The 20,027-nt window shown below is 36.0% G+C and overlaps 1 protein-coding gene across 2 annotated transcripts in view; it reads right to left on the reverse strand.

Moving 5' to 3' along the window:
* The window catches only part of DMD (dystrophin), a 2,163,935-nt gene that overhangs the window by 2,015,655 nt on the left and 128,253 nt on the right, over positions 1 to 20,027 (reverse strand). The window lies entirely within an intron of this gene.

A 20,027-nucleotide genomic window follows, 5' to 3' on the forward strand; every position in this document is an offset into this window, starting at 1 on the left:
TAGATCCTATTATGAAGTTTCTGACAATGAATGCTTCTGAACCATGCCCTCTATTGTTGTGGGTTATTACTGTACTGACAAGATCTCTTCTTTCTTTGTCTCTGTTAAAATAAAGCAAGCTCAGGGCCCATGTGGCTCATAAAGCATTCGCTGAAAGCTGAGAGCAACAACAATTAATGGCATATGTGTAAGCACATATTGATCAAATTAGAGAATTTTTTTCCACAGTTCAGTGCCATTTCTCACAACAGCATTTTGAGAAATACTATATATTTATAAGTCTTATGAGACTTTATACAGTTGCCAGATAATATTGTTTAGAAATTTCTTAATATTGCAAAATTCAAAACTATGTTATTAATTTAAAACACATAAAATGGTTCCCCCTCCTTTTTTTCCTTTAGTCCTGACCAGTCTTTTTTAGAAAAGATATTGTCAAAGCCTCATCCACGGAAAAGGTGGTGGAAATTAGGTTACATATCTGTGTATCAGGTACTGATTCAAAGTCTGGATCTGTTTTAAAGCTTGAGTTAAATACCAACTACTATCATCATCCTTATTATTTATTATTATTTTGCAGGGGCTCTTCATTATTATTTTGCAGGTAGGCAAGGGAGGGATAGGAAAACAGATTGTATTTTCTATCACTAGAGGCCTTTTAGCAGAGGCTTAATGTATACTTTGTAGGAATAGTCCATGGAGTTTCAATGCATGCTTAGAAAACTAGGTGAAATAAAAATTGTACACATTTCTATAATAAAGGAAGAAGGGAAAAGAGCCTTGAACTGGCAGCACTCCATAAGGCTTCCTCAAGCTCCTCCCCAGTTAATTCTGTGTTCTCATTGCCCCCCTCACCCCGATGAAGCCTCTCTTCTAATCACTACCATTATATATGTTGCTTAGTTATTCAACTTAATATAAACAAAGTGTGTGTATTAGTCACTTAGACACATCTGATTCTTTGCCAGACTCCTCTGTCCATGGAATTCTCTAGGGAAGAATACTGGAGTGGGTTGCCATTTCCTTCTCCAAGGGATCTTCCTGACCCAGGGATCAAACCCAAGTCTCCTGCATTGCAAGCAAATTCTTTACAGTCTGAGCCACCAGGGAAGCCTTCATATAAACGAAATCATACAGTAAATATTCTTTATCCTCTACAACATTATGTTTATGAAATTCATTCAAGTTCTTGCAAGTAGCAGTTCTTTATTCCACTTATGAATGTAGTGCATTTTATTTATCTATTTTAATTATGAGAGACGTTTAAGCTGTGCCGGGTTTTGCTATCAGGCAAAATGCTGCTGTTAACAATCTTATATATGTTAGTCTGGTGGACCTAGGCACTGATTTATCTTGGATGAATACACGGAAGAGGAATGGCCAGATCAAAGAAAGACATACGTTTAGCTTTGGTAGATATTACCAAACATATTCATTTACACTTGAACCAGCAGTATGTGGACGTTTCATATGACCCACTCATTCTTCCTAATGTGTGGTATTGTTGTCTTATTATATTTTATTCATTCTGATGGGTTGTTTTTTTCCTGGGTCTTAAATATTTATTTAAAAACTGCAAACAATGGACTTCCCTGGTGGTCCAGTGGTTAAGACTGGGCTTCCACTGCAGGGGGCACAGATTCTAGCTTTGGTTGGGGAACAAAGATCCCTGCATACTGGAAAATGCATTCAAAAAATAATAAAAATTTAAAAAAATAAAAACTTAAAACACTTAGATGGGAACATACAGAGGCACAAAATGAACAAAATGAAAACATGAAATCTGAAATATATTTTCTTAACCTTCAGTGTTCTGCTATCTGAGGTGGAAGGATACAGTTTATGCAAACATAGGTTTTTGATTAACAATAACTGCTTACAATGAAAATATGAAGGCAGCATAATAGCTAATAATTTAAATTTTCAAAAAAACGGGGGTTTTTATTTAGTTACTGTTTTGTTTTTTTGGGGTAATGGGTTTAGAGTAGTATTTCAGTTTTTCTTTTTGCATTTCCTAAATTAGTAATTAAGTTAGGTGCTTATTCATATACTTTTTGGCCGTTTGAACACTCTCTCTCATGAAGTACCTGTTCCTATATTCTGTCCATTTAAAAACAATGGTTTGTCTGTCTTTTTTATTGATAAGGATACACATTCTTTCAGAGGTAAGTATTGTGAATATTTTTCTTCCAGTCTGTTTCTTTTTCAATGGTATTTGGTGTATTTTAATGGACAGAAATCTAAATTTTAAAGAAGTTGAATTTATCAGTGTTTTATTTTGTACTTAATGTTTGCTGGATCTTATTCATGAAATCTGCTTTGCCTAGATTTTGCCCATGGATGATTCTACTTATACCTAGCAATGGCCCACCAGATCTAACCATTTAGACACCAGTGCTCACAACTCTGACCTAGCTGACTATGTTTGCTTAATCACCATAGGCAGATACTACCGATCACACATAATTCTTTTCTTCTGTATTCAGAGACTCTCATATCATTGAGACTGCAAACTTTCTCTAATAAAATAATCATAATACTCACATGTATATATATCTATATATAGATACAGATATGTAAATATAATTTGACAAAATCAGTACTTTGGTGATGCAATTTTAGGAAAGTGTGTTAAATCGAGTAAAATAAGATTTTTTTTTTACTACAGAAATTTTTAAGGCTTGAGTCTTGACTTTCCAAAGAAGGAAACAAAATTGTCATATTCTAACAAATGTTTTCCATTCAGCATCTTAAGGGATCAATGTTCTTTAAAATACACTTTTGGAAATTCTGGCCTAGTCTCATCCATTATATGCTCCACATTCAAGATGATGTTGGTTCTAAATACTTAAACTTGCTATCAAGGCAGAAATTTAAAAACAGATTTGCTCTTTTATGCTACTCTTTTAAATTCAAGACAAAATTAGGAGAAAAAAAAACAGTCACATTGAAAGCTATTTTGTTTGGAATACTTACAAAGATATATAAGCACTCATTCAAAACTGCATGGCATTACGTTTGAAAGTGGATGGGTCTTTTTGTTTTTTCTACACAGATCATAGTATGTAGATTGTAAATTTGTGTAAAATGAACCTTTTAACATTCAAAGTGATGAGCTTTGGGAAAGGCTGCCTCAGTGCGTCATGATTCGCAAGTAACCTGTGGTATGCTCCTAGGTTAACAGAGGATGGGAGAGATACTGCGGGTATATTCAGCTGACCAACCTATGTTGAGTAATTGATGTTCTTATATTCTCACAGGTGTCTTCTCTAATCGAGGTGGTGTTTTTGCAATGGTGAGGAGGGAAAGTTCCAAGATTCGGTGACCACACATCCTGTGCCAGGATGCAGTTTTATACCTGCCCACTACAAGTTCAAATGGCTGGCACCAGCTTGTTCCCAGGAATCTTTCCAAGGTTAGATGGTAGATGTAAATCTGCTCCTGTGTTACTTCCAGAAGTTTTTATGAAAACCCTTGAAATGGGGATACATTTGCTTGTGGCTAAGGGTCAACCGAATCTCAGGCAAAATTTCAGTTATAGCTCTAGAGTTGTAGACTCTTTAGAGTCCCAGGTATTTTTTACTTAAAAATCTTTTTTTTTTGTCCCCTGACATCTTTGTTGTTGTTTTTTTCGGTTGTGTCACAGCTTAGTTCCCCGATCAGGGACTGAACCCATACCCTAGGCAGTGAAAGCGTGGAGTCCTAACCAATAGACTGCCATAGAATTCCCCTGACATCTTAATATTAACTAAGTATTAACATATAACAGTATTAATTATTCATATTAGCATATAATTATATAGTTTTAAATATAATTTTTATATTTAAATAATAATTTTATATTATTAATATATTAAAAAAACATTCACTATACGTGAATGTGCTGCTTCTCCATATAAGGATCCAGCTTTAGATACTAATGATACACATGGATCTCTAAAACTTAGAGAAGACAATATACCTTATTAAGGGATTGATTATTGGCCGTATAGGTGGACAGTAACAAAATATGCATTTTCAGTATTAACTAAAGACTTCTTCTCAGCAGAAGTAGATTATATTCCAGAAGTGGAAAAATCTTTACTTTTAATAAAAGCAAATAAAAATGCAAGGGCTCCTGTTTTGGGAGTCTGTTTTTCCTTATCATCTTTGGTCAGAAGGTTCAAATGGCAGAATGGAAGAAATTGACTTGAGACTGAGTGATCTATGAATTCTGGATCTACTATTTTTGAATGTTTATATTTATTTAGGATCACCTTGTACATTCAACTCTCATCTATGCATATGTATACAGTAATTGTATAAATGGACACTTTTTGTTTCTTATTAGAATCCAAGGAGTCTATTCTACAATTTTCATAAAAGTAACAACTTGTCTACCCATTTTACATTAGCCTTTACAATACTAAATACAAAGTTTTAATGTGCCAATATACTTACAATCATTAATAAATATATGATGTGTGTGTGTGTGTCTGTGTGTGTTCATTCACTTCAGTTGTGTCTGACTCTTTGCAACCCCATGGATCATAGCCCACCAGGCTCCTCTGTCCATGAGATTTTCCCAAAAAGAATAATGGAGTGGGTTGCCATGCCCTCCTCCAGGGGATTTCCCAAGCCAAGGATCAAACCCAGGTCTGCACATCTCTTGCATTTCAGATAGATTTTTTACCACTGAGCCAATGGGAAGCCCAAACATATGACATATATTCACTAAAGAGCAGATTGAAAGTCATAGAATCATTCTACCATTTGAGTCATGAAGACTTCAGTCCTGGAACTCTTCTTTGAAACTAAATTTACATATGAATATAAGGGAGCATTGCCCATCAACTTCTTCTAACCTTATATCTAGGTTCCTACTTAATAGTATATTTTAAGTCGTTTCATTTATTGCTAAGTATAGAGTATGTGCATTAGTAAAAATCTGATTAACATTGGCCTTCAAATAATTTAAGTTTTCAATAATTATTAGTATCAATACTTTATTTGGGGGAAAGGAATCAAATTATAATAAAGCTAACAATACAGAAATAAAATCTAGTTTTCTTACCAGAGATTCTTCCCAACTTCTTTGTCTATGATATTCCCTGCAAATCACTGACATTTGAAAAAAAAATATTATAAGAGGAAGTGGAAAATGACTAAGTTCCCAATGTGACCATGGCAATAAACCATGTATACGTTACAGGATTATTTTCACCAGGACCTGAAGCATGCCTAAAGAGGTAAGTGAAAAATTTTACTAAATTTCTGAAAATGGTAACTGGAGTGGGGGGTGGGGGGGGGCAGAAATCAAGATAACTGATATTTCTAACTTTTCCTGGAAAGGAGGCCAGGGTTAGTTTATGAAGAATCTAACATTAGCAGAGTGGGTTTCAGGGAAGAAGCACACTGAGGACTCTCAGGTCTTTGCCCAAACTGATGTGAAGAATGTATTTCCATAGAATAAATCATAAGCATTACCAAGATCATTCTTATAAACTGCTGATAGTTACAATACATCCCCAGACCCCTCAGAGCCAATTCTTTGCCCCTAATACACATTACAATCACCTGAAGGGTTTCAAAATCTCATATACAGCCAGGTTCTACTCCAGAACAACTGAATCATAGTTTGCATGCTGGGGCTCAGGCATATAGATGAAAATTAAAGTCCTAGATGACTTGATATAATGTGCGTGCAAACACACACACACTCCTTTTACTGCATGCATTTGTGAACTATCACTTGTTCTTTGTATGTTTCTAAACCCATATAGAAAGACAGATTCTACATTTTCTATTTCTTTTATGCATACATTTTAATTGAAGAATATCACCATGATAGAGTGTGAGAGTAGGTAAGCAATTCTTTTCTTCACAGGGAGTATTGAGAAGATGTGGAATTAATTCACATATATATCTCAAATCCTTCCTGAGAGGATGCATTTAACAAGAGTTTATTGGGGAAAAATCCTCCCAATTTTGGCAAAGCATAGTGGTGATTTCCTGATGCAATAATAATCCATTCATTATTCATATAACATTATCTGTATAATGATCATTTTATATCTTTTATGCACAGAATGGACTATTTGTTAATAACTTACAAACTAAGGGCACTCACCCTGTAGCGAAGATGTTACCCCTCTAATGGTAAAAAGAAATACATTTTCATTTATCATCACAACTTTCCAAGAGGGAAAAAAAAATACATGAAGACTGAACACAATGAAATGTTCTCCTTGTCACTCCTTCTCTCATTTTTTCTCTAAAAAAATTATTTAAATGTACATAGTGATACAGCTGACTCTTAATTAAACTTTGTTAAACTATAGATTGTCAACTGCTCAGTCAAATCATAGCCTATATATATATATATATATATATATATACATATGACTGAGATACATATGTAAATAGTTGTAAACAGAATTGTACTAAACAATGGTCATTGTTTAGTTCATTTATTTCAAGTATACTGACTTGCCAACCACTATGCTAAGCAATAGGAACTGTAAGTCTAAGTTAAGTTCTCTATTCCCCTGGCGCTCATAGCTTGTTGGAAAATACAGGTTCTATTACAGACTAAACATTTGTATGCTCTCCAATCTATGTTGAAGTTCCAGCCCTCAATAAGATGTATTAGGAGGTGGGGTCTTTGCGGGGTCATTAGGTTTAGATGAGGTCATGAGGGTGGGGCCCCAATAATGGGTTTGCTGCTAAGTTGCTTCAGTCGTGTCCAACTCAACTCTGTGCGATGCTATAGACTGGCCCACCAGGCTCCTCCATCCATAGGATTCTCCAGGCAAGAATACTGGAGTGGGTTGCCATTTCCTTCTCCAGGGGATCTTCCTAACCCAGGGATTGAACTCCAGTCTCCAGCATTGCAGGCATATTCTTTCCCATTGAGCCACCAAGGAAGCCCACAATAATCCAATTAATGTCTTATAAAAAGTAGAGATAACAAAGTGCTGGCTCTTCCTCACTCTCTTGCTCTCTGTCTCTCTGCCATGTGGAGATACACAGAGGAGGCAGCCATCTGCAAGACACGAAGAGAATTCTCTCCAGGAGCCAATCTGCCAGCACCTTGATCTTGGAATTCCTAGCCTCGAGGACTGTGAGAAACATATATCTATTGTTTAAGTCACCTGCTCTATGGTATTTTGTTATGGCAGTCCAAGCTAAGATAGACTTTGAAACAAAGAATTGCATTACAGTGGGAAAGTGCTAAAATGCATCAGAGGCAGTAATGATCATTTCTCTTGCTGGAATAGACTTGGTGGTCAAAGAAGGTTTGGCAAAAGAGGTGACAGGGTAAGTTGGAGTTCACCTATACTTGACGGCCTCCACTAACAGTTTGAATCAGTATATAATTATTACTTTCTATATATACTACTTGAAAAAAAATATTACTGCCAATCACAACAGAGCATAATCCTATAAAAATTCCAAATTTATTTAGAAGTGATGCTTTATGGTCAAACGTGGTTAAACATGATCATCAATATTTGTTCTTCTAGTACACAGAATATTCAAATGTTGATATAGAATGAAAACATAATTATCTCATAAATGATAATTTTTATTAGTATAGTTTTTCACTTTCAAACATGGGTTTAGTTTAACAAGATAGGAAAAACTAACAAGTTGATTCATTAAAGAAAAATTAAGTGTAATTTATGGCAATTGATGTATATTTCTTAACATATGAAGCATTTGAGTAGCTAGAAAGTATTTTTTGCATCATTTAGGACATTAGGAAGGAGATATAAAATGTATGTGCTGCCCACTGGCAACAGAGATTATGAGCTACACTCACAATTGCCTTTTCATTGCATAAAGAAAGCCAGTTATATGCTTGAGATCCTGTGCCAGCACGTTTATGACAAATGCTAGAAGCCCATTTTTTTACACTGTTATTTTTTGGCAAGCATTTTAGTTATGTTTTCTCTGGTTATGTAAAGGACCAGGGATGTTTAAGTGAAAGAAGTAACTATCCTTATCTCGCCATCTGATGGATGTTATATAGTAATGCCTATGTACTACTGCGCAATGTAATGCTAACTAGCCCTTTTACTTGGCCTGAAATATATTCACGTTAGAATTCTGTGTTTAACAATACATTTCCTCCACACATCAAAACAAAGTGCAAATGGGCAGTGCTAGATGGGAGAGCAGAATTATTTCTCAGTCTTACCTAACAGAACGTTAACTTTGTTTCATGAATCGGAACAAATAAATTTTACTTTATATGGACTTGTGTAGCTAAAGGAATTTTAAAAACCAGCTTAAAACAAGTTTCACATTGTTGGATGCAGGCAGTGGTAGATAGGCTAATCTTAGGATGCTGGAGCAGAATGGCATAGGATAGCAACAGTGCCTATTAGGTAGTGAAGGCTCAGCTCTATATAGTTCTCATGAAATAAGCAGCACACTTCGAGAGCTGGAGAGGATGCATTATCCTATTTAAACCATCACTATGCCCTGAGTTGTCCCAGGGTGTGTGTATGGGCATTTTGCATGCAAAGCATTCATGAGTGTGCATATATCTGTCTTTAAAGTCTTTATAGTTTGGGGTTAAGTGTAAGCTGGTCCAAGTTCTGCCCAGGACTGTGTCGGAGGTATCCTTGGTTTTATCCCAATGGGAGTAACTCAGGCATGGATACCTAGAGAGTGAAATGTAAAACAACAAATCTTGCCTGCTCCAACCCGAAGGAAGATTGATAAACACAACACATGAAAAAAAATTTAGGGTAGGGTAAAATGTTTTTTGAACAACTATAGACATTAATTTCAGGGGTATCTTGGGCTAACAGCTATTCACAGGCCAACAAAATCCCATAAAGACCTCTGTCATCCTTAAACCACTTCAGGAGAGATAGAATATGTGTAGAGTGGAGACATGCAATACAGTGAAAGAAATAATTCTTGGTCAATATGTGTCTGCAGTGAGAGGTTTTTCAGAGTGTGTACACACAACAAGAATATGTACTTGGTACTATAAGAACCATACAGGTACACAGTTCTATATAGTAGTTATTTCTGAATATTATTGACAAGAAACACAGAAACAATGTTGTTGAAAATGTTGTATTATTTGAACTCTGCAACTTCAGACACAAAGACCGGATTCTTTGCATAACTATAAAAGCTTTGACAGAAATAAATGACCATTCAGATATTCATCAGAAAGGGACATCAAAGACTGTTGACAAAGATTCAGGGCACAGAAAGAAGAGAATGTTCCAAATACAATGACCACAGAGGTGGCTTACTGAGACTAGAACTAAGGAAACCATGTTTATGTATTTTTATTTTTCCCAGGAAAGATTAGGAATGAAGCTCAGTACTAATAGGGATATGATGGCAATTCTTTAGTGAGCTGAACTATTAATGGTTCATCTTATCATACTGATTCAATCATTATAAATTCCTTTGATTTTCAGCTGTTTTCATGTAAAATATTGAGTAAAATCACAACAGTGGCACTGATAAAAATAGTCACTGACTGAAATTATGTAAGTTATTGTTAAAGGAATGATATTTCAACAGATACATTCAAATGTAATAGCAATAAAGGATCACAAACCCAGACTGGGAATAAGGAGTTCTTATAGTATTGTCTCTCAAAGAAAGATCCAAGGAATATACGATTTTAAACAAAGACCTATCAAAGAGAATCCTTTGGAAGAGGGTCCTGGAGTCTTCATTTGATATAAGCATCCTAGGGGATTCTTCTATATTCTAGAGTTCGAGAAGGGCAGCCTCGTTGGTGGCAAGGCCATGGTATTGGTGGAATGATCAGGGGTACAGTAACATCATGGCTGCAGTAGTTTTTAGAAGTTCTACAAGTGATTCTAATGAATAACCAGGAATGAGAACCCATGTGCATTAACAGTGGCAGCTGAGGAGATGTTGTACTCTGCTGAGGAAGCATGTACAGAACTTAAAAAAAAAGAAAAAAGTTAAGAACTGCATATCTAACAAAATCCTATTTTGTTTCACTTGCAAATTCAGGGGAAAAAACAAAATGAAACATGGTGGCACTCAAGATGATCTTCATCCCTGGATGCAGGAGCAAGTGAATATGTGCATTTCCATGAAGCTTTTATATTAGGAATCAAGTCATGATGTTCACGTTCAACAGTGCAGACAGGACTTCAAACATGTAGATTGGAAGTCTGATTGTGTGATGCAAGCAAGAAATAGGTATAGGAAGGAACAGAGAAAATAAATAAGATGCACTTAGGTATGGGAGGTGAGTAGTTCTTTTTTGTTTAAGGACTTTTGAAACAATGAGCAAGGTGAAGCTAAGTACTATCTTTTTCTGATGAAGCTTTCTTCCTTTATGGGTGGATTACAAGTGTACAACTGAACCTCGCCTTAGTATACCTCCCTTTTCTTTTTAATGATGTGAATGTATAGAATGTATGCAAAGCTTTATACCTATTACTTTAAACTAGTAATATTTTACTCAGTAACAATCTTCTTATAGTTTAGCATATCTGGGCAATCTCTGTTTATAAGTGTTTACAAAGTAATGCTATTTTATGTAAAATAATGACAATGACAGTGCTAAGTGATTGTAAAAACATTTGCAACTGACTCAATACTATTAACAAATCTCTCTGTAGCTTCCAGTTTCTCGAGTCCTCCAAGAGGTCATCTGGCCATATTTTATTCCCCTGTTTGTTTGCTTTTTATTCTCAATATCTACATTAACTAAGGTAAAAAGGGCATTTTTTGGCAGATTGGGTTCAAGAAGAGTGTTTTCCCAGGGGTATTCACATTGATTTTAGTGCCTTTTACATATATTGATTGTACAATAAAATGATACATTCTGATAATTTACCTATTAAATCTCATGCCATCCTTCTGATTTTTGAACCAGAGTCAATTTTGACAACAGGAATATGCTTATCTTGTTTTCTAAATTTCTCTAAGCAAAATATAATTCTATAATGACCAATTATAGCCTAACATCTGCTGTTATGAAGAAGACCTTGTCAACATCAATCTAAACTGAAGAACAACTTTCCTGGATTTGGGGAAAAATGAGCAACAAATAGTTCATTTGTTAGCAGGAAAACTCATAGGCAGTTTATTCCAAGGTAGTCCACAGAACTAAAATTTAATGAATTAGATATTTCACCATCATTTGAGAAAAGTTTTGCTCTGGGTTAAGTATTACGGTTAAGGATTCCAAGAGAAATGCTAATATTCTTGGATCCTTGCAGCCAATATTTACTTAAATCCATTCATGAAAGTAACAACAGCACAGAAATCTAAGTCTATGCCCCAGACACTAACGCCAGAGAAGCTGAAGTTGAATGGTACCATGAAGACCTACAAGACCTTTTAGAACTAACACCAAAAGAAGATGTCCTTTTCATCATAGGGGACTGGAATGCAAAAGTAGGAAGTTAAGAGATACCTAGAGTAACAGGCAAGTTTGGCCTTAGAGTACAAAATGAAGCAAGGCAAAAGCTAACAGAGTTTTGTCAAGAGAAGACACTGGTCATAGCAAACACACTCTTTCAAAAACCTAAGAGAAAACTCTACACATGAACATCACCAGATGGTCAATACCAAAATCAGATCAATTCTTCTTTGCAGCTAAAAATGGAGAAGCTCTATATAGTCAGCAAAAACAAGACCTGGAATTGACTGTGGCTCAGATTATAAGTTCCTTATTGCAAAATTAAGGCTTTAATTGAAGAAAGCAGGGGAAACCACTAGACCATTCAGGTATGACCTAAATCAAATCCCTTATGATAATATAGTGGAGGTGATGAATAGATTCAAGAAACTAGATCTGGTAGACAGAGTGCCTGAAGAACTATGGACAGAGATTCATAACATTATACAGGAGGCAGTGATCAAAAACATCTCAATGAAAAAGAAATGCAATAAGGTAAAATGGTTGTCTGAGGAGTCCTTATGAATAACTGAGAAAAGAAGAGAAGGGAAAAGCAAATGAGAAAGGGTAATACCCAACTGAATGTATAGTTTCACAGAATAGCAAGGAGAGATAAGAAAGTCTTCTTAAGAGAAAGTTCAAAGAAATAGAGGAAAATAATAGAAGGGAAGGACTAGAGATCTCCTCAAGAAAATTAAGGATACTAAGGGAACATTTCATGCAAAGATGGGCACAACAGAGGACAGAAACAGTAATGAACTAACAGAGGCAGAAGAGATTCAAAAGAGATGGCAAGAATACATAGAAGGACTGTACAAAAAAGGTCTTAATGGCCCGGATAACCACAATGGTGTGGTCGCTCACCTAGAGCCAATGGGAAGTCAAGTGGGCTTTAGGAGGTATTACTACGAACAAAGATAGTGAAGGTGATGGAATTCCTGTTGAGATACGTAAAATCCTAAAAAAATACTGTTAAAGCACTGTACTCACTATGCCAGCAAACTTGGAAAATCAGCAGTGGCCACAGGACTGGGAAATATGTTTTCATTCCAATCTCAAAGAAGGGCAATGCTAAAAGAATGTTCAAGCTGCCATATAACAGTGCTTATTTCACATGCTTTAGCAGTACATGAACCAAGAACTTCTAGATGGATAAACTGGATTTAGTAAAAGCAGATGAACCAGAGATCAAACGGCCAACATCCAATGGATCACAGAAAAAGCAAGGGAATTGCAGAAAAATATCTACTTCTGCTTCACTGACTATGCTAAAGCTGTGTGGATCACAACTAATTGTAGAAAATTCTTAAAAGAGATATGAATACCAGACCATCTTAGCTGTCTCCTGGGAAACCTGTTCACAGGTCAAGAAGCAATAGTTAGAACTGGACACGGAACAATGGACTGATTCCAAATTTGGAAATGAGTACGTCAAGGCTGTATATTGTCATCGTGCTTATTTAACTTATATGTAGAGTACATTTTGTGAAATGCTGAGCTGAATGAATCCCAAGCTGAAATCAAGATTGCCAGAGAAATATTGACAACCTCAGATATGCAGATGATACCACTTTAATGGAAGAAAGCTAAAGGAACTAAAGAGACTATGAGGCTGAGAGAGGAGAGTGAAAAAGCTGGCTTAAAACTCAACATTCAAAAAACTAAGATCATGGCATCTGGTCCCATTACATCATGGCAAATAGATGGGGAAAACGTGGAAACAGTGGCTGATTTTATTTTCTTTGGCTCCAAAGTCACTGAAGACGGTGACTACAGACACAAAATTAAGATATTTGCTCCTTGGAAGGAAAGCTATAACAAACCTAGATGGCATATTAAAAATCAGAGACATCATTTTGCTGGCAAAGATTCATATAGTCAAAGCTATGGTTTTTCCAGTAGTCATGTATGGATGTGAGAGTTGAACCATAAAGAAGGCTAAGCACCGAAGAATTGATCCTTTCAAATTGTGGTGCTGAAGAAGACTCTTGAGAGTCCCTTGGACAGCAAGGAGATCAAACCAGTCAATCCTAAAGGAAATCAACTCTGAATATTCATTGGAAGGACTCATGCTAAAGCTGAAGCTGAAGCTCCAATACTTTGGCCACCTGATGTGAAGAGCTGACTCATTGGAAAAGACTCTGATGCTGGGAAAGATTGAGGACAGGAGGAGAAGGTGGGGACAGAGTATGAGATGGTTGGATGATATCACTGACTCAATGAACATGACTTTGAGCATACTCTGGGAGATGGTGAAGGACAGGGAAGCCTGGTGTGCTGCAGTCCATGGGGTCACAAAGAGTTAGACATGACTTAGTGACTGAACAACAACAACACTCCACGAAAGGCCATCTTTACTGTAATATTATCTCATGCTGTTTTACTTATGACACAAAAACTCTGCTCAAGCAGAAAGGTAAACAAATTGAACAGAAGCAGCATTTGAGCTCAAGGCATATCAACAATTTTGTGGGTCTACATCGCCAGGAAATCTTGCTTCAAATTATGCAAGGATAATTACATCAACAGAATAGGGAAGAAACAATCTTGGTGCAATGTCAAAGAGGTGGGGGAAGGGACAAGTTGCTGGAAAAGCACTGCTAGCAGATTGTCTAGAAAGGATAATGAAGCCATTTTATCATGCCAAAATCTCTCTAAATATTGAAATAATGATCATTAATTATAGAGTAAACATTTAAATTTACTTTACTCTATAGTACATGCACATATAATAACTATTTGTTGTGCATACACAGATATAATACACACACATATATGAACCTGAACCTCATGTTGTACACATTAGGAGTACAACAGAATATTGACAGGGATGAGTTCAACCCTGGCATCCCCAACAATATGACTGCCAGTTCTTCCTGCATCAATAGAAGAGTTTTATGTAAACAAAAGCTAGAGGTGCAATTCTTAGGTTCATGCTTAGTACAAAATAAATATTATAATAAAATTAAAAATAATTATTGAGTTACTATAAAACTTATTTATAAATGAATGCTTATTCATTTGATTTTGCATAAAGAATGTACAAGATTAAAGAAAAATTCAAAGGAGAGTGCTACTTTATTTTTGTATAATTGGAAAATGCAGTTCTTGCTGCCTGACTTTCATATCTATCAGTCTATATCTCTAGCCATAATTTTTTCTTTACTTTCTTAATAGAGAACTTACCCAATCCTCTTTTGTCAAGGTGAGGAGAGAAAAACATGATTACTTAAATCTAAGGTGGGGAACACAGACAAAGGAATGAAAAAGCAAAAGCCACTATGATGGAAGGGCCCTTTAGCCTGAAAAAACAGACAGCTGCATGAGGAATACATGGGTGAAGCAGGTCAGTTAGAAGCAAAGTATGTTCTGAAACATATTGCAAAGATTTGTGTGTCTGTTCTACCCTTCCCACAAACTTGATGCTATCACCAAAGGACGAGAACAGGGATGAGAACACTAGACTTGAAGTTAGAATATCTGGGTTTGACTGTGACTTTATCATCTACTAATTATGTGATCCTGAACAGGATAACTCTGTATGTGTCAGTTTCCTTGACTGGAAAATGGAAAAACATGTATCCAGGGCTAATGGGAGATTCAAATGTACCACTGTATAGGAGAGAGCCTGTTACACTGTAAGACATTTTACCTTTACAAAGTATGATACTTATCATCCACACACTGTCATTATTACATCACAGTGAATAAATTCAAGAGTTATGAGACTTTGGTTGAGTTTAAGGAAGACTGTATTCATCCGAAGCATAATCACTATTGTGTGAGCGTCTTCATAATACCTTACTTCAATTATGATGTTTTAATCTTAGACTCTAATTACATATCCAGTTTTACTTACTCCATTAAGTGAACTTAAAAAAGAGTCACATTAAATACAGGCCCTTTAAATTTTTTTTATGACATAAAGAGTTGTCATAGACACACTTTTTGCAACTTACCCTGGTACAGTCAAACTCAATTAACTATTCAGACTGGCAAAGCATCTTTTACATTTTTCATAAAGATTCTAAGTGAAAAGGTTGTACTTATCTTTCAATTAAGTTACACATCTTGCAAAAACAGCTAATAGATGGAAGCAAAGGCAAAGTTGCAATCACAGATTGTATTCAGTGCAATTTAGCAGACGAAAATGGAGCCAACTAGATTTAAAAATGTGTTCGTAGTGATTTTTCAATGCAGCAAAATCAACTGGATGGAACACTGAACAAAAAGCCCAAAGGCATGTGCTGGTCAAGAAAAAAAAATACACGCACAGATTATTATGTGAGGATTTCATCTAATCTCTCTGTTTTTCATTTAGAGATGTCCAAATGAAATTACTGAGAGACCTTGAATGTTTATCGGGTATTTGAGAGCATCAGAATCTTCTCTAAATAACTTCTGAATCACCTGGAAATGTGCCATTGATGTGGCTAATGGTGGATGGAATCTAGCTACGGAACAAACTAAAAGGTCATAAGGACTCTGAGGGCAAAGTTTCAATGAGATAGCCAGCCAGTGCATGGAGCAGCTCTTGTGAGCATTTTATCAGTGGGGACTGGCATATGGGCAGAGGATGCCTCCCTTATACTAAGATAAACATGATTTGACATGCAAGCTTACATGTTATGCTGCTATTTATTGTTATAGTGATTTGTAAAAATCAGGTTGCTTAATTTTCATCAAGCCATGATGTTTTCAGCCCCAGGTTCTACTTATTATTCAGACCTCAGTACTTACCAAAGTAAGGGCTTTGCAAGGGACTCAGGGGTAAAGAACCCCTGTCAGTGCAGGAGATGCAGGAGACTTGGGTTTGATCCCTAGGTCAGGAAGATCCCCTGGAGGAGAACATGGCAACCCATTCCAGTATTTTGCCTGGGAAATCTCATGGACAGAGGAGCCTGGCAGGCTGCAGTCCATGGGGTTACAAAGAATCAGACACAACTGAAATACTAAGCATGCCCTTACTAAAGTAACCTATAGATGGTCTCTGATATACAATGATTTTTCAAATTTACAAAGGTGCAAAAGTGACATGCATGCAGTAGAATTCACACTTTGAATTCTGATCTTTTCCCAGGCTAGCAATACGCTGCACTGTAGCATGATACTCTCTGGAGATGTTGGGCAGTGGCAGCTCCTACATAGCCACGTGATCACAGCAGTCAAGGATTGATACATTCAGAATTGTCCTGGTGGCTGCCCCAGTGGTCCAGTGGTTAAGAGTCTGCCTTGCAACGCAGGGGCACTCGCAGGGGCACTAGTTGGATTCCTGGTTCCGAAAGATCCCACATGTCATGGAGCAACTAAGCCTAAGTACTACTACTACTGAGCCTGCACTCTAGAGCCCTTGAGCCACAGCTACTGACTGAAGTCCGTGTGCCTAGAGCCCGTGCTCCACAACAAGAAGCTTGCACATTGCAATCAGAGTGGCTTCTGCTTGCCACAACTAGAGAAAGCCCATGAGCAGCAACCAAAACTCAGCACAGAGAAAGAGAGGAACAAATCAAATTAAATTGTTTAAAAACGAGTTTTTCTGCACTCATACAATCATTCTGTTTTTCACTTTCACTACAGTCCTCAATAAATTCTATGATATATTCAACACTATCTTATAACATAGGCTTTATGTTAGAGAATTTTGCCCAACTGTAGGTTAATGTAAGTGTTCTGAGCATATTTAAGGCAGTCTAAGCCATTGTGTTTGGTAGGTTAAATGTATCAAATGCATTTCCCCGTATGATATCTTTCACTTACTATGGGTTTATTGATGGCTTCCCAGGTAGCACTAGTGTAAAGAACCCGCCTGCCAATATAGGAGATCCAGGTTCAATCCCTGGGTTGGGAAGATCCCCTGGAGCAGGGCATGGCAACCCATTCCAGTATACTTGCCTAGAGAATCCCCACGGACAGCAGAGCCTGGTGGGCTACAGTTCATAAGGTCTGCGAAGAGCTGGACGCAGCTAAAGTGACTTAGTACAGCACATGGGTCAGTTGGGATGTAATTCCACAGTAAGTCAAGGAAGATCTGTGCTTTTAAATTATCGGTATACCTAATGAGTTTGCCACTTTATATTATGGAATTTATGTGGCCAGAAAAAGTCAGCAAAGGCTGTTCAATTCAAAAATTTCTTTTAATATCATTTATCAGTTTGAAGTGATATACAAATCCTTCACGTTCAATGTCAGAGACATGATAAAATCCTCTAACTGTATGTCCTGAATTAAAAGTAATAATAAACTTGTTTGATATACACAAGTTTGAAAGAACTCGTTTGCTGAAAAATAGAGCATGCCATAAAAAAATCACAACTTCATACATTGACTATTTTCCCTTATATATTAAATTAGTGATTTCATTCCTAAAGGTCTTACAAAGGTTTCAATTAAGTATTTTATGATTATTATTTTCTAATTACAATTTTACACTTAGCACAGTGCTAAGTATCATGGGTATTAATTATCACTCAATCCTCACACTAGTTTCTAAAAAGACAAGCTTCAGTATATCTTCTCTATAAAATATGGTGTCTTCTAGATAGGTACCAAAATATTTTTATAAGTCACAATCTCACATCTTCTAGTGTTGCAACATAATGTATTTTTATTTCAAATGGCAAGTTATACTAAAACAACCCAGTGTCTGTGCTAACACTTAAGAATTCAGAACAATCTCATGTTAGAAATCCATAATATGAGAAATTGGCCAGAGACCATCCAATCAGATTTCACTTTCCTTTAAAATCAGATTTCCCTTATCTTCTGTCCTTCCTCAGATGGTAAAGCTCAAAGACAAAGCAGAGTTATTTAACCAAGAGGCTGTCAGATGCCATTATATTCAGAGTTTTTCACTATCTCTTATCACTCTCCACTCAAACAGTCCCAGGATAAGATTCTCTGGAGGCACATAATTTGCATAGGGATAAAAACCCTAAAACCCAGTCATTGTTATGCAAAGGTCAAATTAGAAAACAACAGGTGTAGCTACTCTACAGAAATACATATTAGCACTGCTAGAATTTAGTGATGATTATTGCCAGTGTGAAAACAGAAAAAAAAGGTTACAAAAAAATCCAATTTCTAGTACAGGATAAAAAACCTCATATATGTATCATGTGTCTTCAGATTTAACAAAAGTATTTGACAATATTCAAAAGCCAGAACTATAGACAAGGCCAGTAGCCATGATATAAACTATGACATAACATAAATCAACAAATTTGCATCAGGAAAATAATTCCAAGCAACGCAGGATTGAAATTTTTCAATTCCTTCATCTATTCACAATTTTCTGATCATTTTCTTCACTGTGAATCCAGAAAGACTATATCATTCAAAGTGCAAGTCACTCAGCCACGTCTGACTGACTGCGACCCCACAGACTATAGCCCGCCAGACTTCTCTGACCTTGGAATTCTCCAGGCAGAAATACTGGAGTGGGTTGCATCCCCTTCTCCAGGGGAATCTGCCTGACCCAGGGATTGAACCTAGATCTCCTGCACTGCAAGCAGATTCTTTACAGTCAGTCATCAGGGAAGGCCCTGTATCATTCAAAGGTTTAAGATAAATGGAAAGAGAAAAACATAAAAATTCTAAAACATAGATATCAAATGTTTTTCCTATGAAGATCAGATAATCTAGAATTTTTAAAATTAACCTTGAAAATGTGACTATCTTAGGTATTTTTTTAAAAAGAATTCAAAACACTTTTTGTTTTAAGTCAAAAACTATAAGGTAGGACATTTACTCACATATCTTTCAAAACAACATCTGTTATTAACATATGTTTCCATTTTCTTTGTGTAGGTAACAGAAATTGAAAACTCAAAGCTATAAAATAGGGTACAAACATTTTATACTATGAAATGATGTGTAACATTTGTTATTAGTATAGGATGCAAAAAACCAAAATATCTTTGTAATTACTCATACACAAACTTCTGATTAATTCTTGTAAACTAAAATATTAAATACTTTAGAGTGACCGAAGATATAAAAATCCAGGTTGTTAGATTATGAAGTTTAAAATATTTAGAATACTAATATATAAATGTGTATATAATTATGTTTTATATAAATAAATACATAGTTATGTGTTTTTTTTCAGAAAAGGGAGGTTTATTTGTCTAACTTATTTTAGTAGACCATGTTATTTTATGTTTTTCTACTTAAAGTGTCAAAAAATAAAAGGAAAATATTATACAAAAGTAGAATATATCATTTTCCTCTACAGTAGAGAAATGTAGAGGGATTTAAATTATTAGAGTCTTGCACAAATGTTCTATTGCTTGCCAAGAAACACAGGTGCTTCTAAACTCATTGCCTTCTGGCAATTCAAAAATCAGAAGAGATGACCAATTCCACTCCCCAAAGGAGAGATCTCAGAAAAATCTCAAGAGATTAGTAACTAAAACCAGTTCACTCTTCAGAGGGTCTGAAGATAGGAACTGGGTAAGTATTCAGATGACACTACTCTAATGGCAGAAAGCAAAGAGGAACTAAAAAGCCTCTTGATGAGGGTGAAAGAGGAGAGTGAAAAAGCTGGTTTAAATCTCAACATTCAAAACACTAAGATCATGTCATCTGGTTCCATTACTTCATGGCAAATAGATGGGGAAAAAGT

This window comes from Muntiacus reevesi, chromosome X, assembly GCF_963930625.1.
Source record: "Muntiacus reevesi chromosome X, mMunRee1.1, whole genome shotgun sequence".
Taxonomy (NCBI): Eukaryota; Metazoa; Chordata; class Mammalia; order Artiodactyla; family Cervidae; genus Muntiacus; species Muntiacus reevesi.